General features: G+C 40.7%; 1 non-coding gene across 1 annotated transcript; it reads right to left on the bottom strand.

Annotated features, from left to right (window-relative positions):
- Nucleotides 1–14,372: 14,372 nt before the first annotated feature.
- LOC120272881 lies at nt 14,373–14,479 on the bottom strand. Its single transcript, XR_005540414.1, has one exon. It is a non-coding gene; the product is annotated as a small nucleolar RNA R71 (small nucleolar RNA).
- Nucleotides 14,480–14,948: the final 469 nt, after the last annotated feature.

Raw genomic sequence — 14,948 nt, forward strand, 5'->3', positions numbered from 1 at the left:
GAGTGTTACAGCATTTAGAAATGAAGATGAAGAAAAAGATTTTAAAGACAAGTCGCCGCTCTTGCGTTCTGTGCATCCACACGGGCGTGTGAAAATTATCCACGCCTGTGTGCCTCCACAAGGGAGCTTCACAGGGGCGACTACACGCCCCTGTGTGCTCTCGGGATGGCTAGTATGGCCTCTGAACGCAACCACATGGGTGTGTGGAAATTACCTACACTCGTGTGCCCGACCCACAAGGGTACCCACACACCCCTGTGGCTTCTTTGTTCTTATGAAAAATTTCTCTAAGTGTTCCACACGCCCCTGTAAAAATTCTACATGGGCATGTGGAGATTCACAGGGAAGCTCACAAAGGCAGCCACATGCTCCTGTGTGCTCTCGGGATAGAGAACTTTCTCTACAAAGATTCACACGGGCCTGTGGAAATTCCACATGGCCGTGTGTTTTCTTTGGATTACTCAAAAAACTTACAGACTCTGCAGAAACATTCTGCAACACCAAAATCTAAATAGTGTGTACAAATACAATAACAAAATAACCAGAGATCCATGAAGACATGCTCAAATGACCTAAAACTTCACCAATCACATTAAAGCTTGATAAAACACCAATGATCCACAAGAAAAAACACAGCAATAGCATGTAAAAGCAAGACATCAACATTAAACCTTTTATTCATGCAAAACTAAACTAAGTCCTAGAAAAACAGTAAAGACTTGGGTTGTGATGAGTGTTCCGCAAGTGCACGGAGTCGTCAAGTAATACCTCTCGTGCGAGCACGAGAGGGTCGTATTCCCTGGGCCCAAGGATCTACCCTTACTTCCTCTTCGCTTAATGTCTAGCCGATGCATTCGAAAGGTTTCTCTAATCTATTAATTTGAATAAGATAACTACAAGTGGAGACTAAAAATACGGAGAGGGGTATAAAATCGGGGAAAGGAACGGTCACGGATGCGGATTCCCTAGGGGCTACTAAAGTGCACGGGATGCTAAGAATGTCATGCAATTGAAGGTTTGGACCTACAGATTTCCTAGATTAGGTCAACCCGATGGTCACGACCATTGACCCCTAATCCGGTATAAGTATTGACACGAAATTTCTTCCGATCAAATCCTCATACGATTGCATTAACAAGTGGGGAAATCCCTAATTAGAGCCGGAACACAACTCGGTCTAGCCCTAATGGTGGAGGGTGCAGAATACCCGATGGTCACGGCGTATTCGTACATGAATCCCTTCCAAACTTGGTGTGTCTAGTACAAGGGCGATGGTCACGCTACCAAGTACAACCCTAACAGTTGGTTTACTGAGTTCTCATGTAAGCAACACATCAAATGCACCAAGAATGAATCTCAAAAACACAACAATTGCAATAAACAAACTTAAATCATCCAAATACACAGTTCACCCCAAGGTTCACCCGGCATCCGGTGACCTTTGGGGTCTACTCAGTCCATACAAACAAATCCAAGCAACAAATCCATGCAAACAACTACAAAAGGCATAATAAAAACTCCCTCAAACAATGGAAGAAGGAAGACAAGCCAAGCTAGGTGGAAAGGCTTCCACGGACGCCGCAATGGGGGCGGCTTCCCTCGTCGTCTACAAACTCCCAAAGAAGAGATCGATGAAGATCTAGCCAAATCCGAGCTTCTCCCTTAGATTTCCCTTCTCCAAAACATGTAATCTTGCCTCTCAAAGATTGGTGAAAATCGGCTTGAAGAACCCTCCAAAAACTCCTCCCCTTGCCCTAGAAGAAATCAGTTTCTTATATACCCCGTCAGTCCATGCGGGCTCCATGCGGGCGCATGGAGCCCGTGAAGCTCACAGCCAAATGCCCAAAAACCTGCCGGTGCTACAGTGCTCAGCTACAGTATTTTTCTACAGTGTTTTTGCTACAGTACCGAGATTTGAGAATTCCCAGCAAACCTCACGGGCATCCATGCGGGCGCATGGAGCCCGTGAAACTCCCAGCCAAATGGCCGCAGCAAGAACAACGACCTACTACAGTGTCGCTACAGTGCTGCTACAGTACCGGGACCCCAAAAATGCCGTTTTTGATGTCGAATTCATCCGATTTGCATTTTTGAGCATTGTTTGACTCATTTAAGACCTGCAACACCGAAATAACCAATTTAGACATAAAACGGGCATCAATTCGTTAACATGTTCACAAATAATACACGATTAATACATATAAAATACATACATTTAGGCGTTTATCAGGTTGCTTCCGAGAAGCGCTTGTTTAACGTCACTAAGCTTGACGTACATACACTTACCTCATGATGGTTCATGAAGAAATGTTGCCCTCTTACCTATAACTTGAAAGCATGCTGAACACAATTTTTGCAAGGTAGAGGGGAGTGACCACACAAGGGTTCATCACCCTTACTTCATGAATGCTCATTCCTACTAGCATTGGGGTGCTTCTTATGATGTCTCCTTGTCCTTTTGAGCTTTTTGATTATTCTCTTCATGACTCCCGGAGTAGGTTGCAACTTGTCCTCTAGACGAAGTGATAAAATTTCTTCATTCTCCACTTCTTGATCTAGTCACCGCTCTAATGGGTCTGGACACAACATTTCCTGCACATAATCATCAATTAACTCATCAGTTGTGTTAAAGAAATACAAAGTATCATCAAAGTCAAGAGAATGTCGAATGGCTTCGGCTAGGTTATAAGTCAACTTGTCATCTCCAACTCTTAGTGTCAACTCCCCACGATCTATGTCAATGAGAGCTTTAGAAGTGCGGAAGAATGGCTTCCCAAGTATAAATAGAACCTCAACATCCTCGTCAACATCTAACACCACAAAGTCTGCAGGAAAGATATTCTTGTCAAATTTCACAAGTACATCCTCAATGATTACCCTCGGATGTCTATTTATTGATTAGCAAACTGAAGTGTCATCCGAGTGGGCCTAGGCTCTCCCAAACCTAGCTTTTGAAAGAATGTATAGGGCATGACATCGATGCTAGCCCCTGAATCCGCCAATGCCTTCTCCTCATCCAAATTGCCAATGTTGCACGGAATGGTGAAGCTACCAGGGTCTTTCTTCTTGTTCGGCTTATTCTTTTGCAACACCACCGAGCATGAAGCATCTAAAATCACAGATGCACTCTCCTCTATCTTCCTCTTATTGGTTAAGAGGTCCTTAAGGAACTTTGCATAGCGAGGCATTTGAGACAATGCCTCCACAAATGGGATGTTAATGTGCAACTACTTGAATAGACCCAAAAACTTCTTGTCTTGATCATCATTTTGCTCATTTTTTAGTCTTGAAGAATAAGGAACTCTTGGTTTGTAAGGTGGGGGTGCCACCTCCTTCTCCTTAATTATCTCATCAACTTCTATTTCTTTGGGTGACTGGACCCTCATATTTTTAGTAGGGAGCTTACTCTCAACTTCACGACCACATCTCAAAGTGATCGCCTTCACATGTTCTCTTGGATTTGTCTCCGTGTTGCTAGGTAAACTCCCTTGAGATTGATAAGTTCTTGTGTATTAATAATACGAAGTATTTCTTTTTCTTATGATGAGCATTACTTTTATCAGATTTTAGCCCTAATATATGTGTATTTGTGTTACTTGTGTGTATATAGGGTTGTGGAGCCAAATATAGAGGAAGGAAGCCAAAGTAGATTGCGATTGCACATTGATGATGGAATCTTAGAGTGAACAAACGTGAAGACACATGTTGTGCTCTAAGATATATAAATGTATGCCAACCTCCATGCACTTAAGCAATTATATGGGTTGGAGGGGCACAAAGGCAGTCACATTTGTGTATTTTGATGTGTGCAATGATAGCAAGATCTACGATATAGACGTGTGCCCGTTTATGTTGCCTCGATGAAAAGTGTGGATTCGGGAGTATTTTTGGTGGAATACCGTAGCACTTACTATTCATAGGCCGCAGAAAATCAGATGCCTATAGATTCACATGGGCGTGTGGAAATTCCACATGCCCGTGTGGATTCCTGATTCTAGCCTATATAAAGCCGCGACTTGTGCCGATTTGGGAATCCTTCTTTCCATCTTTTTTCCATCTTTTCCCCAACTTTAGAGAGGCTTGCAGCTAGGGTTTATAGGGGCTTTGGCAAGGCTTTTAGAGTGGTTCTATGACCATCAACACCACGTTCCTTTGGAAGAGAGTTATTAGGGGAGCTTTCGTCGGCACCGATCCAGCGAGGTGTGCCCTAGGCTTGACAAGGGGACCTTTGAAGAGGACGAGGCTACTCCACAATACCATCGACACAAATACCGAGGGGGTTTTACTTATAGATTGCATGTTTTTACTTTCGATTTCATTATTGATTGTATCTTGCTCCATGGAGAGCTAAACCCTTGTGGGTACTTGGACTTGTAAACCCTAGGATGTTATTCTTTCATTGACCTTCTTACATGTTTTCCTTAATTGATGTCTTTAATTGAGTTCCAATATTAAATTCATGTTGAATGATTTCTCCCTTAGAGTGACACTAGGGTTGAGAGTCGACATTGGTAATCCTTGTGAGTGAGTGACACACAATGAGGGTTAGATAAACAATATTGGAGAGGGTCGAGAGGTAGCGAAACGTCCCCTTTTCCCTTCGGTGTGATTTATCCTACCTTCATGTTCCAAGGGTTCTTTGCGGTCACAATAGAGTGATGTGCTAAGAGAGGAACTCCATTGGGGCTTAGTTGTACAAGAAACAGAGTGAAGAGTTGAAGTAATCCTTAGTGCTGGGGCTTAATTGTGACTAGGTGTCTTTCACCTGGACCAAAGGGTTAGACCTATATTAGGGACTAGGGTTTATCACTTGGAATCACTAGAGCTTCTTGCAATTGTACACAGTGTGAAGTGTTGAGACTGAATGATTTCTCTGCTGAGGCATAGTGTAGAGTTAGTCACGGTAGACCTTAGGTTTGGGACAGTATATTTTAGGATTTCCACGACTCATTAAGCATCAGTTAGGAGACATAATAGTTTGTCTTGCACTTGAAACAATAATCCTAGGGGGAGCAATGTCCGAGTGCCCCACTTTCTATCGATTGCCTTCCTCTCATTTTATTGTGCCTCTCTTTCTTATTTTTTTAGTTCTTTTCATATTGATTTTGTTCACAACACTATTGATTCATCTTCACTTTAGTTAAATGGCAATCTTTGTGGTTCTGATCACTATTCCCTGTAGATACGATAACCCACTCACCTGGGTATTATTACTTTGACAAACCCGTGCACTTGCGGGTCACATGCAAGGGGTGTGTCAGAGGTGTTTCTGAAAGTAACTTCACAATTTGACCCACTTGGTTTTCCAAATTATGCAAGGATGTGGTATGGTTGCGAAGTGTAGCTTCAACCAACTAAAACCTTGTGTCTGAAGATTGAATGAACTTGATCAAAGCCTTCTCTAAATCAATCATCCGATTCTCCAACCCTGAAACTCTATTCTCCATATTCAGGGCTTGTTGTAGTTGGAAACCCGGTGGTGCGGTAGTTTTCTATTACCCCTGATTACTCCAAGAAAGGTTTGGTTGATTCCTCCACCTCAGATTATTGGTATTGCTATAAGGATTTCCTTGACCTCTCATTGCATTTCCTACAAAATCCACATTTTCCACTGAGGTTGTACCACCAATAACAATTGGACAATCAGATGAAGCATGTCCTTCTCCACACCCAGTGCAACTCATCACCACTGTCAATCTAGGAGAAGTTAGGGTGTCTAACTTCTTGCTCAAGGACTCATCCTGGGCTGCTAATGATGTCATTGCATCGATCTCATGAAGTCCAGGTACCTTCTTCTTCTCTCGTGTATTGCACTGATAATTGTTCATAGAAATCTCTTCAATGAGTTATCGGGCTTCTTCGCGGGTTATACTACCTAAGGTACCTCATGTTGCAGCATCAAGTAATTGCTTCATGCTTGGGTTCAAACCATTGTAGAAAGTGTGGATAATCATCCACTCAGGGAACCTATGCTGAACACATTTCCACAGGGGATCCTTGAACCTATCTCATGTCTCAAAACGAGATTCCAATGCTGTTTCCACAAAGAGGATATTACATTCCTGAGATTCACAGATTTTCCAGAAGGGAAGTATTAAGCTAGGAAAGCTTCCACCATCTCCTCCCAAGTGGTGATCGATGCTCTAGGTAACGAGTGCAACCATTGCTTCGCTCTCCCTATCAAGGAAAATGGGAAGGTGATAAGTGTCTAAATGTATGTATTTTAGTACATGTATTTTATACACTTAGCATGTATTTTTGTAGGAATGGATGCATGTTTTATGCTTCATAGTGTATTATTTGCTTTGTAGGACATGAATAGGCCACAAAGAACATGAGTACATGATTAAGGCAAAAAAGGAGGAAAACCAGGTCTCGCAGTACTGTAGAGTATTTATTGTAGCAGATTACTATAACCGAAGTACTGTAGCAGATGTGTTGTAGCAAAGTCACTGACCCCGGTATGCATCGATTTGTGAGATTATAAAAAGCCTGGTATTGACCCCTGTATCAACCGCGGTATTGACCCTGGTATGCATCGATTTGTGAGATTATAAAAAGCTCCTTTTAGGGCAAAAGAAGGGGACTTCTGCTTGGCCTTTTGGGCCGCTGCCACCGCACTTCATTGAGGCCTTCCGGCCATCTTCCGGCGACAATCCTTGTGGAGAAATAAGCACACAACAAGGGAGAGGAGCAAAGGAGAAGGAGCTGGAGTGAAGTTCTAAGCCAACATTGCATCACCATTCGAAGCTTCATCAATTCAGGAGATCAAAACCTAGAGGGGGTATTCATTACTTTTTTTTTGTTTATTTCTTCCTTGTATGTTGTATAAGTGTCCCTTATCATGAGGGATTAACTTATTTTGGTGTTTGGATGTGGATGAACCCTAGGGTTTACTCTTGTGTAATAACTTGGGATGTTGTTAGTCATTTAATTTGATGGTTGTTTGAGATTCAATCTTTCATGCTTTCATGTCTAGAATTACATTTGTGGAGAAATCCATAATTCTTTTATGAGTTATACATGTAGATGTGACCTACTCACGTGTACTAGATCTAGGAGAGATTGAAAGGGGGTGCTTGTGCCGACACACCGAGAGATCGGGTGTTGGCAACCCTCCAATGCTAGGTTTAAGCCGAAGGATAGTAGGTTTACTCCTATTAGAGATTTCCTTGAACTCTTTGCAATCATAGGTGGGTTGATCTGGAAGAGATTCCGATTAACACTCGTATGGGATTAGGGGTTAGCCGTCGAGAAATTAGGGTTAACCTATCTAAGAGATCTCTAGTTCTTAAATGCCGTCAATACACTTTAAACATTCCTAGTTAGGAACTTAATGACAACCTTAGGTGGATTACTTATCCAAACACTCCCTTCTCATGCTTGATACTCCCTTATTTGTTTACATCCGTGTGTTAGTTACTCGGCCATAGATTAGTTAGTTAATTTTATTTTATTTGTTCTTCATACTAAGAACTATAGGCTAGATAATAGATAAAAAGTGAGTAATAATATTTCCTTGGCCTCGTGGAATACAACCCCTGTGTCACACACAAGGTAATTTTTGGCGATCCCGTACACTTGCGGGGAAGCACTGTTGCCGGGGAGATTCAAGGAAAATTAGGAAAGCTTGTAATCTATTGCTCTAGCCAATTTTCTTTTCATTTTACATATTACTCTTTGTACATATTTTTCTTGCTTTATTTGACTTTGTTCTTTGTATTCTCTTTTGTGCGAGGTACAATATTCTTCGAAAATGCAAGGGAATTACATTTGGAATGATTCAAATTCATGTTTGAGTGCTAAAGTTGATGCCCTTAATGGAATGCTCAACCAACTTATCACACAAGAATCATTTGAGAGTAATTCTAACACTAATCCATTTCATCTATATTGGGGGAGCCATCCAAATACACCAAGTTCTTATCCCGAGCAACAGTGGGGCCACCCTCAAAATAGACCAACAATATACTCCCCAGCTCAAGAGCTGAAGCATGAGTATTGTTCAAGTTCTTGGTGTGAGCAAATACAATGAAAGAAATATAGTATCAAGGATGTTTTTGCCACATTTTTGGGAACCGCTGAGGCCAAGTTTTCACTTAAGGACATCAAGGTTGGGACTTAGTCCAATGTCATGAAAAATTGCGTGGATAATGTGAACACCCAGCCTGAAGGACAGTTTAATGAATTGAGCAGTATCTTAAAAGATGTCCAAGAATCCTTCCATAAGCTAGAGAGACAGGTTGAAGAACTTGCTAAAGTAATAGCCAAGAAGCAACCAATTTATGAGCTAAAAATAGAAAGTCAAAGTGCAAGTAAAGATGAAAATGAGGTGGAAGAAATCTTTGGTGTTTTGGAGATTGAAAGGGTAGAAAAAGTTGCATCAATATCCCTTGAGTACGCCCTTGGCATAGAAGTAAACGAACACACCAAGCACAAAAGAGAAATATACATAATAGTTGAAGATGTGCGTAAGAAGTCAAAGCCATTTAAAAACCCTTCTATGCTAGGGTTGGATAATTCCCAACCAAAAATTTTTCCTTGGAAGCCCAAACAATGTCTATGGGCAATTCAAAAGCATCCAACAATGGTTGAGGAAGATAATTTGGGTAGAACGTTAATGCCATGCAAGAATCCACCCATACCTTGCTTGAGCAATTCTCGACTGAACCTTTTTCCATGGAGGCCCAAGCAACTTAGTGGTGGGATACTCAAAGGAATTTTTGTCAGGACCAAAGAAGAAGTAGGGAGGAGGTTCAAATCATCTAAGGATCCACCCAAGTTTAAATTGCACAATTCTCGGCCCAAGCTCTTTCCATGGAGGCCAAAAGGTAACTCATGCTTGGCCTTCAATTTGACACCATCCTGGAAGGTATGTTTCGTATTTCTTAGTAGTTCTTATGCAACTTCTAGCTGGGATGAACACACCCTCTTCAAGCCTCCTTAAGGTAAGAAAAGAGGTGCATCGAGCTAATGACATTAAACAAGCACTTTTTGGGAGGCAACCCAAGCTTCAAATTCTTCATTTTCTTCTTTTCATATTTTTAGTTAAGTGTAGATTGTGTTTTTGTTAAGTGTATTTGTGTTTCTTTTATGTTTTTGTTGTGTGAATAAGTCCATGCTCGCATGCCTTGAGCATTTTCCTTGTCGTCATTCTTGTGGTTTAATCATTTATCTTCTTGAGAAACTCATGTTTTTTTTATAGTATTTCATGCACAAAATCAAAGTTTTATTTTAAGCATTTCTTTCAAGTTGGAGGTCTAAATCCTATTAATGCCTTCCTTATTCACTTGGAGAAGAAATTTTTGGCAAAAATGTTTCCAGGGTGCATACAACCTCAATGAGGACCTCATTTAGGGCGTCTACCCCATCCAAAAAGTTTTAACAAAAGCATACAGCCTCAATGAGGCCCTTATTGAGGCCGTATGGGTTGGGTTCCTCCTTTAACTTCTCACCACCTTTTCTCTCTCCTCATTTCTTCTTCTTCTTCACCCGATTTTCTCTCTTCTTTCTCCACCAATCCTTGGCCAAATCTCCTCATTTCTTCTCCTAGATCACCTCCTAACCACTTTGAGACTTTGATTTAGTGGTTTACCAAAGGTTTAACTTGAGTTTTCTCAAGATTTTATCAGTAAGCTCTTTGATGTCCTAGTTTTATCTTCTTCATTTTTCTTGTGTTTATTGAGCTTATTTATGGAATTTTTCAAGTATTTGGCTTGGTTCTTGTGGTGTGATTGTCGTGGATGAAGTATCCTTTGAATTTATGTAAAATGTTTTTGATTTTCATGTTTTTGGGGAGGTTCTTTCGAAGTGAACACTACACATACGGCACCCATACGGTCGTATGGCCACTATACATCATATTTTCCATTGTTTCTTCATCTCTTACACTACATTTTGAATTATGTTGGATTTCTTTATGCTTGATTGGGTTTTTTCATGGTTTAGGAATGATGAGGATGAAGAAATTGATGAGAAACCATAGAGTGACAATTACACCACACGGGTGACCATATTCTTGGACAAGAATACCATAGAGCAAGATGTCATTTTGTGATGAGAAATCTAATTCTAAGGACAAGGACTAGCATGGACACTTTTTTTTTTATTTTGTTGACTTTATTTTCTAGTTTTTGTGTTCTCTTTGTGTTTTATCTTAGTTTTATTGAATGATTACTCCCCATCTCTTCTTTGTAAATTTTCGTGGAATGATGATGTCCCCTTTATGCCTTGCAAGGCATTAAGGGAACTTGGTGAGCCCTCTTTCCATTTGGTGAAAGCCGGACCCGACATGTATAGCTCGACATACTTTGTGTTCAGGTCACACTTTGCCATTTACACAAGATGAACCCGGGAAGTTCGTTTTCATCCTCCTCTATTATTTTCACTTCTTATTTTACCATGCTTTCATGATTAGTGTACATTGGGGACAATGTACAACACTAGGTGTAGGGATGTGTGTATTTCATATATTAAGGTCATTGTTTGCATGCTAGTGTTACCCATGATGGCTTGTTCATTCTTGTGAGATTCTTCTAGCATGGCTTAATGATTGATGTGAGTTACATATTTGTTGTTGTACTCTATTGAATCCTCTTTCACCTCTAATATTTTCTTGTGTACTAAATTTTTGTTGATGCCCTGGGAATAGCCAACTTGACTACCCTAACTCTCTTATATGCTTAACACACAACTTTGAGTACTTGGCCTTAGAATACTAAGTTCTATCTTTCAATGAACTCTTAAGAACTTCTAAGTCATTTTGAGCTAGCCCTAGTTTTGTGGCATGTAGAGCAGTCTAAAGACGTGATCTAGGGTGAATGAAAAAAAAAAAGATTGTGAGTCTATGACAGTATTTCTCTGATAATTTAGCATGAATGCGTCTATGTAGACCGTAATCGAGTAAGTTGGATGGTTCTTGTACCTAATCAGCATATGCATCATTCAGAAAGATTTTTTTTTTCTTTTCTTTTGTTTTGTGCAGTCTACATTAGCCGGACTAAAAAAATGAAAATGAAAATGGAAAAAATGAAATGAAATGAAAATAAAAGCCATAGTGATCTTTTTGTCTGCCTACTAGAGATTCTGAGAAGAAAAAGGGAATTAGTTCAAGTTCATGAGTTAGAAGGATCTTACCTGTTCATTGAAGTAGCACTTAGTAGTTTAAGACTCAATTGAAGTCAGTACTAATTGAAGTCAGTAGGCTAGACCAGGTCATGGCAGATGAGATAGAAGATTCACACATATGGCACATACATATAAGAAGTGAGACAGGATCTTTCTGTTGTGCTTACTCTTTGTTACTCAACATCTGTATATCATTAGTCATTGCTTGTAGATTCTTGTATTTTTTGAGCCGAAGGTAATACATTTAGCCACTTATCATTCTTTTTTTTTCATGATTTGTTTGCTTAGGGACAAGCAAATGCTTAGGTGTGGGGATAGTTGATAAGTGTCTAAATGTACGTATTTTAGTACATATATTTTATACACTAAGCATGTATTTTTGTAGGAATGGATGCCCGTTTTATGCTTAATCTATATTATTTGCTTTGTAGGGCATGAACAAGCCACGAAGAACACGTGGACACAATTAGGGCAAAAAAAGAGGAAAATCAGTTGTCGTAGTACGGTAGCGTATTACTGTAGCTGGAGTACTGCAGCAGGCATAGTGTAACAAATTCACTGTAGTAGTCATTGTAGCACTTGGAGAATTTCAAGGATAGAAAGTTGGTCTAAGTCATACGGCCTCAATGCAACCCGGTGTTGACACCAGTATTGACCCTGGTATGCATCAATTTGTGAGATTATAAAAAGCTACTTTTAGAGCAAAAGAAGGTGACTTCTTCTTGGCCTTTTGGGCTGCCATCACCGCACTTCATTGAGGCCTTCCGGCGATGATCCTTACGGGGGAATGAGCACACATCATCACCAAGAGGGAGAGAAGCAAAGGAAAAGGAGTTGGAGTGAAGTTCTAAGCCACCATTGCATCACCATTCGAAGCTTCATCGATTCAAGGAGATCATGACCTAGAGGGGATTTTAATTACTTCTTTTATGTTTTTGTCTTCTGATAAGTGTCTAAATGTATGTATTTTAGTATAAGTATTTGTTACCTCTAGCATGTATTTTCATAAGAATTGATGCCCGTTTATGAGAGAGCCATGGAGGACACAGAGATATGATTTGGATGAAAAAGAGAAGAAAACTAGGCCGCAGTACTGTAGTGTATCCACTGTAGCTGGAGTACTGCAACAGTGGCCTGTAACAAGAACACTGTAACTACCACTGTAGCATCTGGAGTGTTTTCGAGTCAGGATATGATCTAGGCCATACGGCCTCAATGCTCCCCTGGATTGACCCTGGGATAAATACTGTAGCCAGATAAGAGGAGAGTTTGTTTGAAGGCATACTCGGTCAATGAGGTGCTCATTGAGCCAGTATGGATACTGTTACGAGAGCTAAAATGGACTTTTCCTACTTCATACTACCTTAATGCACCCCTCATTGAGGCAGTATGGAGGTACTCATTGAGCCAGTATGGAGCCAGTATGGAAGCCATTTTGTGGGTTTTTGAGTCTTTTTTAATGGGCATACGAGCTGTTTTTGAGAGAGGGTATACCGGGGGTATATGAGGGCATTTGGAGGCTCTTCTTGGAAGACTTTTAGACTTTTGGCAGCAAACACTTGGGGGGAAGAAGAGGAGAAATGAAGACATCATCTTGTTAGAGCTAAGCTTGAAGCTTGGAGGTGATCAAGAGCTTGGATCTCAAGGGGAGAGTTTCATCATCAAGGAAGGAGGAGCCTTTGGCATTCCTTAGGGTAGAGGAAGCGTCATTTGGCCGGCATTGTTCTTCTTCATCATCATTCGAACTAGGGAATGCCATTTATGCATTTGTCTCTTATTTTTCTTGAGTTTGTGATACTTGTTTGTATGATGGCACACTAGACCCCAAGGACACCGGATGTAGGTGAACTTTGGGGGGTTCATCATGTATTGTGGATGCTATACTTTTATTTAGAGTGCATTGGTGTGATTTATGGTTTGGCTTATTATTCTTCATGTCTAGAACTATAAAATGGAGCGATCCTTAGTTCTTTATTGAGTTGTACGTGTAGATGTGACCTACTCGCATGTACTAGATCATTAATGAGCTAGAAGGGGTTTTTCTTGAATCGATATGGCGAGAAATTGGGTGTCGGTAGCCCCTCTGAACTATAAGGGTAGACTTAGGTTACGTGTATATTTATTGCGTGATCTTCCTTTACTTAATGCAATCATAGGAATGTGATTAGGGAGAGATCCTTGTCATTATTTATATGGGATTAGGGTTTAACCGTCAAGAGATTGGGGTTGAACTAATTTTGAGATCTGTCGGTCTAAATCACCTTTGCTATGTTGTTATTAAGCATCTATATTGCATGATGAACCCTCTTGGGGATCCTTATCCCTAGGCTTATTTATCATTATCATTGCTCTTGTGATTTCTTACTTGCCTTGGAATTGTTATACTTGTGATTTATTTGCATTATTGCATGTATTAGAGTGAAATACCATGTTTAAGTCGTAAGGTTAGAAAGCAAGTCATGGAGGAGTAATAGGAGCTCCTTAGCCACATGGAATACGATCCTTGGGCTTTTGCACAAGGTATTACTTGGCGACCCTGTAAACTTGCGGGTGAGCGAACAACCAAGTTTTTGGTGCCGTTGCCGGGGACTTAAGGTATTCTAGGAAACTTCTAGCTTATTGCTCTAGTCATTTTTTTTTATTTTCTTATATTTTCCCTTTACTTTTATTTTATTTATTTTTGAGCTTAACGTTTCATATCTTTCTTGACTTTGCAAGGTACAGTGCATGACACGAGCAAATCGATAAAATCTAGTTGCACCTAATAGAGAGATTGAAAGGACCTTGCACCGAAGACTTAGGGAAGTGGGTGAAAGCACTAGTGAAAGAAACATTGAAATTGAGGACACAGAATCTGTAATCATGGCCGAAGAAAGACGTACTTTATCTGAATATGAAAGGTTGCAATTCACGGGTGAAGAATTTAGTGTGTACATGCGCCATCCATCGCCACAAATAATTTTGAGATCAAGGCAAGCACCATCGGCATGGTCCAAAATTCAGCCCAATTTAATGGTCTTGAAAATGAAGATGCCCATGATCATCTTTCCAGTTTCCTTCAAATCTATTTCACTTTCAAGATAAATAAGGTAACTGATGATACGATCCGGCTACCACTATTCCCTTTCAGTTTGAGAGATGGAGCATACCGGTGGCTCACATCCTTACCACTGGGATCGATCAAAACATAGAAAGATATGGTTGAAAAATTTTTGGGAAGGTATTTTCCTCCTAGCAAGGCGGCGAAGCTAAGGCAGGAAATTTTGGCATTTAAACAAGGAGAGTCGGAGACATTGTTTGAAGCATATGAGAGATTCAAAGACCTTCTTCGAAGATGCCCCCACCATGGATTTGCTTCTTGGATGCGGGTTCAGATCATCTACAACGGGTTGAACTATGCAACTCGTCAATTAATTGATGCCGCAATGGGTGAATCTCATGGCAACAAATACACCGATGAAGCCGAGCAACTCCTCTAATCAATGGCAAACAATGAATCACATTGGGCCTCAAGAGGTGCACCACAAAAAGGGTCCGTAATTTATGAAGTCAACGCCAATGATGCTCGTGCCGCAAAGGTTGATGTATTGTCTCGGAAGCTAGACATGCTCATGGGTAGTACCTCGAAGTCAAAGTCAGTGATGAGTTGTAGCACTTGTGGTGGACGGCATGGAGTCGCCCAATGTCCTATTGCTAGCTCCTCCGTCACCCCAATTGAGAATGTTGATTATGTTGGGGGACAAAGGCCATAAGGGAATCCTTACACCTCGACATAAAATTCGGGGTGGAAGTACCACCCGAACTTTTCATGGAATCAGGGG

This window comes from Dioscorea cayenensis, chromosome 11 (assembly GCF_009730915.1).
Source record: "Dioscorea cayenensis subsp. rotundata cultivar TDr96_F1 chromosome 11, TDr96_F1_v2_PseudoChromosome.rev07_lg8_w22 25.fasta, whole genome shotgun sequence".
Classification (NCBI taxonomy): domain Eukaryota; kingdom Viridiplantae; phylum Streptophyta; class Magnoliopsida; order Dioscoreales; family Dioscoreaceae; genus Dioscorea; species Dioscorea cayenensis.